Consider the following 6,000-nt stretch of genomic DNA (forward strand, 5'->3'; position numbering starts at 1 on the left):
TGAAAAGTTATACTTTACAATACCTAACAATCTAGTAAATGCCCTCCTAAGGGTGCATCTCAATGCAATAAAAATAGAAGTCATCAGCCAGGCCCCAGTGGCTCACACCTGTAATCCTAGCTGCTCAGGAGGCTGAGATTCAGAGGATCTTAATTCAAAGCCAGGAAAAGTCCATGAGACTCTTATCTTCAATTAACCATCAGAAAGTCTAGCTTTCTAGATGGAGGGAGGCATGGTTCAAGCATTAGAGTACCAGCTAAACAAGTAAGTTGAGTAAACACAGGCCCTGAGTTCAAACTCCAGTATTTCTTTAAAAATAAAGTCATCTCAATGAAATCTATGGAGTGTGCTCAGAGAACTCAGATCAGAGCAGCTGAATGTCCCTGAATGTCCCAAGCTGGAAACCAGGAAAGCATTTCCACTGAGTAAACTATTAAAGCAATAGAGGCCCATGTATTGTGGAGTTTTCTCAGCAATAAATAAGAATCCATGTTGAATATGAGTCAGCCTGGATAGAGCTCAAGGACACTAGGTTGAGTGGGAAGAGTCAAGCTCTAATGGCCACATGCTGTATATTTTTTTCTCCTTTTTACTCTGCTATTCTATCAGAAGTTAAGGTGGTGGAAGGGGTGTGTCATTCCACATAGATCACTTAACAAATTATCATAGTGTGCTCTCAGTATATCTTCCTTGACCAATGAACCAATAAAGACCTGGATCTAATTTATAATAAGAAACAAAACACTCAACCCAGACAATAGAGAGAAGCTCAAAGTTTAAGATTTCAGTGATAAAACAGACAAGTCATAGAAACAGCCCAGATGCCCTACATTGGATGAGTGGATCAATAAAATGTGGCACATATATACAATGGAATCTTACTCATCCATTAGAAAGAATGATATTATGTCATTTGCAGGGAAATAGGTAGATCTAGAACAAATCATGCTAAGTGAAGTAAACCTGGCTCAGAGAGACAAAAGGCACACGTTTTCTCTCATATGTGGTTCCTCTCCCTCGTGGGACACACGTGGTAGCAGAAAAGTGTGTCTAGAAATCCCATAGACTTGGTTTTGAATTACGTTGTTCCTGGTCACGTGGTTTCAATGAGGCACGTTTTCTCCCTTAAATTCGGGATAGAGCTCACAGGATGAAAATCTTGAGCCAGCAAATCCTAGGATCCTGAGGTCAGTGGGAAAGCTGGAAGGAAGCCCTGGGACTGAAGGCTGGAGGTTGTCTATGCTAGAAGAGACGTGCTGGGGGGCTGCATGGCCATATCCTGTTTTAAGGAGCTAAGGCTTCTGGGATTTAGAGCTTACTTGTTCTCATGTTGCCTTTGACTCTGCCTTTCAGATAACAACATGGCTCCCAACTAGTTCACTTGTCCTAGGTTTATCCACTCATCTTCTCTTGGTCAAGCTGAGCATCTAAAAATTAATTCAAGGGATTCCCAGTCAATGTGGGTACAACATATCTCCATCAATGTCAGCCCTTCCTTCATTCTCCCTCATCTCTCCAACCCCACCCATCCCCTCAAGTTCCATTTTTCCCATGTGTGAATTGAATATTATGGCTGTATTCTATCTACCACCCTTCCCCTCTAAGTTAGTCCACTATCCCCTCTCCATAACCCCACCCACATGTCCCAGCTTCCTGACATTCATTTTGTTAAACTGTAAGTTAGTTCTTGTTCAAAGGAGTTACACCACTGGAATTCTTCCCAGCATATACAATATTTTGGTTAGCATGCCTATGTATATATATATATATATATATATATATATGCATAATTTAGAACTAACTTCCACATACATCCTTTGTCTCTCTGAGCCTGATTTATTTCGCTTAACATAATTTTTCCAGGCCCATCTATTTCCCTGAAAATGGCATTATACCATTCTTCCTGATGGATGATTACAATTCCATTGATCTATTTGCCCATTGCAGGGCATCTGGGCTGTCTCCATAGCCTGGCTATGGTGAATAGTGCAGGAATGTCTATGGACGTGCAAGTGTCCTTACTATATCTTGACTGAGCCTCTAAAATTTAAAATCACAATATTGAGAAGGTTCTCCCCCCACTCCCTGCCCCGACTCACACACTTTCTCCTCCTTTATTATCTCTAAATGCTTGTGTGTACCATGTGTTTTTCAAACCCTGTCATATTCTCCCCTTCTCTCCCTCTATTGAATACAATCTACTCTCAGAAGCAAGGCTGATTGCTTCCGGTACAATGAACTCTCTTTCCAAGTGACAGAATTCCCACTATCTGCATGGCTTCAAACAGCAGGTTGAACTTTGTACCCAGCAGTTATTTTCTCGTTCAGGGTTTGCCTCTGGTTTTATTTATCGCAAGCTTCCCTGCCCCTTACCATTTTCTTCCTTTGAACTTTTTAAGCTTGAAGTTTTTGTCAAACGCCAAGTCATCCATCTTTGCCTCTCTATGCATAAATACAAGTTGGAGTAGACAGCACATGCTATCGTTTGTTCCATTTGCTACAGGGTTGGTCCTCAGTGCAGTGCTGTCAGGAAATGGTGGAATGTTTAGGAGAAGGGGCTTAGTAGGAAGTCTTCAGGTCACTGGTTGGGGAAAAGATCCTGAAAGGAGATTTCCACTTTTCTTCTGTGCCACTTCCTGGCAATGATGAGGTGGTGTGTGTGTGTGTGTGTGTAAGAGAAAGAGACAGAGACAGAGAGACAGAGAGAGACAGAGAGAGAGAGGGTGCTTGCCTTAAGGCTTGGCACAGTCCCTGAACATTTTTTTTTCTTCAAGACTAGTGCTCTATCACTGGAGCCACAGTCTCACTTCTGGCTTTTTCTTTTCATAGTTAATTGGAGGCACCAAAGCAATGGGGACAGCCAATGATAAACAGCAGCCTCCAAAACTGTGAGCCAAAGTAAACCTTTCCTCCTTCTAGTTCATTATCCAGGTATTGTGTTACAGTCATGGAAAGCTGGCTAACACAGTTGGTATCTTTGCCATACAAGCCCAGGGGTCCTGGGCTTGGCCCCCAGTCATGCTCTGGCAATGGAGCTCTTAAGTCTCTTCACTCTGATGACAGCAACACAACCACGCTCCTGCCTCTTCCTCTCCTTTTTGGAAAATGATCATTTCCTTCCACTCTTTCTCTCTTTCCCCTCAGTTCATTCTCACTTAGCTTGAATTTATCACTCCGCTCTAGAGATCTCCCAAGCTTAGCCTGCGGCTGACTCCATAACCTGGGCTTTTTGTTGTGCCATCTACCAGATGCTCTTCAGCTATTCAGGTGACTCCGCTCTCCACCATGCTTTGTCCTCCGCTTTCTAAAAGACTGGTTTTCCCTAAGGCATAGTTAACCATGACTATCTGAAGGCTGGATCAAGGATCTTCTCATTTTTAACTTTCCTCATGGTGACAAACATACACCTCCAAGCTTCTCCCAAATGGTGCTTCAGACTAGAGCCAAAGGGTCTTTTCAAAATGTTCCTCAGTGATAGCCCAACCCCTGACGTAATATCTACCCCCTTTAAAGGCCTATATACCCTGTGTACCATGGCCCTAGCCTGCCTCTTGCCTATCATACTTTGTATTCTCTTGACATTGATCTTCATGTGACCCCTTTGGAAATCTTACACTTCACATGCTGTCTCCTGCCACAGGGCCGTGGCACATGCTGTTCAGCCACGTCTTAAGTGTTTTATGCCTTCTTTACTTCATTGCTTCCAGTCAAGCCATCTGTTCCTTCAGGAAGTCTTCCCTGACGTATTTGGTTTGCTCCATAGTCCATCCTGACCATTCAAGAGAGAAATGTTTTTGAATGTTCTTCTTTCATTCCCAGTGCTTTCCTACATCTTCCCAGAGAGGCTGAGCTGTGTCACCAAGAGGGTCTGGATCTCTGTTGTACTTTAGCAACAGGTCTCCTGAGGTATTTTTGCGTCATTGAAGCCCATCCCACTGAGGTGGGAGACCTTCGGGTGCCCTGTGGATGGAGTGGAGACAGAGTTGTCATTCACTTTCCAGGCCTGCACTGAAATGATGCACTTCCTGATCTGTTTGAGGCGGGAGTGGGAGGGTTGTATGTTTCCAGTAATTTACACGAAAGATACCTTTGTTTTATTTTTTAAAAATTACATGAGCAAACACTCAGGATGTGGAGACTATTTGAGGTCTCATAGTCCTGTACACCTTGCTAGGCACCTTGGGGAACCACCTGGGATACCCCCCCCCACACACACACATACACATACCACAGCTTGGACAGCCTGGGGAGGGGTGGGGCTCACCCGGCCCTGGCCCCATGTGCAGCCAGTGACATCGCAAAGGAAGGATGCCAGGCTTCATCGAATGTCAAGTGGCTTTCACTCACCAAGTTACAGCATGTCACAGTTGATTGCTTGGTATAAGCAGACAGGAGTGAGAGCTACACTTGGAACCAGTGCTGGGAAAACAAAACAGACAGCTGCTTTGAGAAGGAGCCATCACCTGGAGTTGGGAGAAATGCAGTTCCACAGTTTTGTGGTCCTGAATCAACGGGACCCTGAGAAGAGTGCAGTGTGTGTGTTTATATCATGTGTGTGCACAAATATGTGTCCTGGTATATGTGCATGTGTGCATATATACACATACACACAAACATACACAAGCATGCACAAACATGAATACATAAGGATGTGTACATACATGAACATACACATAGGCATGCCCGCATAGGCATACACATAGCATGCATATATGCATACATAAGCAAGCATATGTGCATAGGTATGAATATGTAAACATGCATACATAAGCATGCTGCATACACATATAATCATGCATACATGCATGCATCATCACATGTTTTCTTTTTGTCTTGTTTGTTCCTTTATCTGTCTTTGAGCAGATAAAAGGGGGACACAGAAATGAAGGGACAAAGAGTAAACAAATGTAGCAGTAGTACTCACTAGGCACTATGTTGAAAATGAACTACACAACTTTTTAGCCAGGTACTGGCCACACTCCTAGCTTCAAGGAGGCTGAGATCTGAGGTTTTTAGTTTGAAGACAGCACTGAGAGGAAAATGAGACTTTGATTTCCAATTAGTCACCAAAAAAGCTGGCATTAGAGGTATGTGGTTCAAGTGGTAGAGCACCAGCCTTGAGTGAAAAAGCTCAGAGACAGTGCCCAGGCACTGTTTTAACCCCGTTTTTGTTAATTATGTTGGGAGAACATCTCAAGTGTAGATGGTTGTGTTTTCTTTCCCATGTCCATCTTGTTGAATGTGGAGTCCAATGCTGCGAGGTGGATGAGCAGGACTTGTGAACGCTGCTGCTGATGTGGTGCTGAACCTCCTGTGCAGGACCTGTCTACTCGTCATCCACACCCAGTGGGTTTACATCCTTCTAACTAAGGCTAAAGTGGGAATCTGCCTTATGCAGCAGCCTCCCTTTTACCATGCATTCTGTCATGTAGAGAGAAAGCATGTCACAGTGCCCTTTAAAAAAATAGGAAGCAAAGTTTGGGCAACTAGATGCTTTGTCCCCCCCAGACCACCTGTTTGTGTTTTTGCAGGTACAAGGAGCCCCGAGTCCCAACCAGGCCGGCAGAGGGATTGAAAGATGGAGCCTCTGCTCCTCTCCCAGCCAGATGGGCTGCCAGAAGCTGAGATCAAAGAATCTGCTTGGCTGCAGTGATTTTGCGACTAGGTTCCATTCCCTCCCAGAAGGGGTTTCCTGCAAAGAATGTTCAGGAATGCAAGGGGAGGGGGAGAAAGGCTGAGTTGACCTGTGGGTCAGACAGAAAGCGGGATCCCTGCAGGGAGGGCGGAGCTCTGTCTGTCTGCTGCCTGGGACAATACCATAGTAATGTTAAACTTCAGAACATAGGAAAACTCCCAGATTGCTCGTGTGTGTGTGTGTGTGTGTGTGTGTGTGTGTGTGTGTGTGTGTGTGTGTGTGTGTGTAAGTTTCTAGGTACTCTGACAACATAATTAAAGACTAAGTGGGCTGGAGAAGGGGACAAGGAATGAATTACTAGAAGC

Source organism: Dipodomys ordii, unplaced genomic scaffold (genome assembly GCF_000151885.1).
Source record: "Dipodomys ordii isolate 6190 unplaced genomic scaffold, Dord_2.0 Scaffold68, whole genome shotgun sequence".
NCBI lineage: Eukaryota > Metazoa > Chordata > Mammalia > Rodentia > Heteromyidae > Dipodomys > Dipodomys ordii.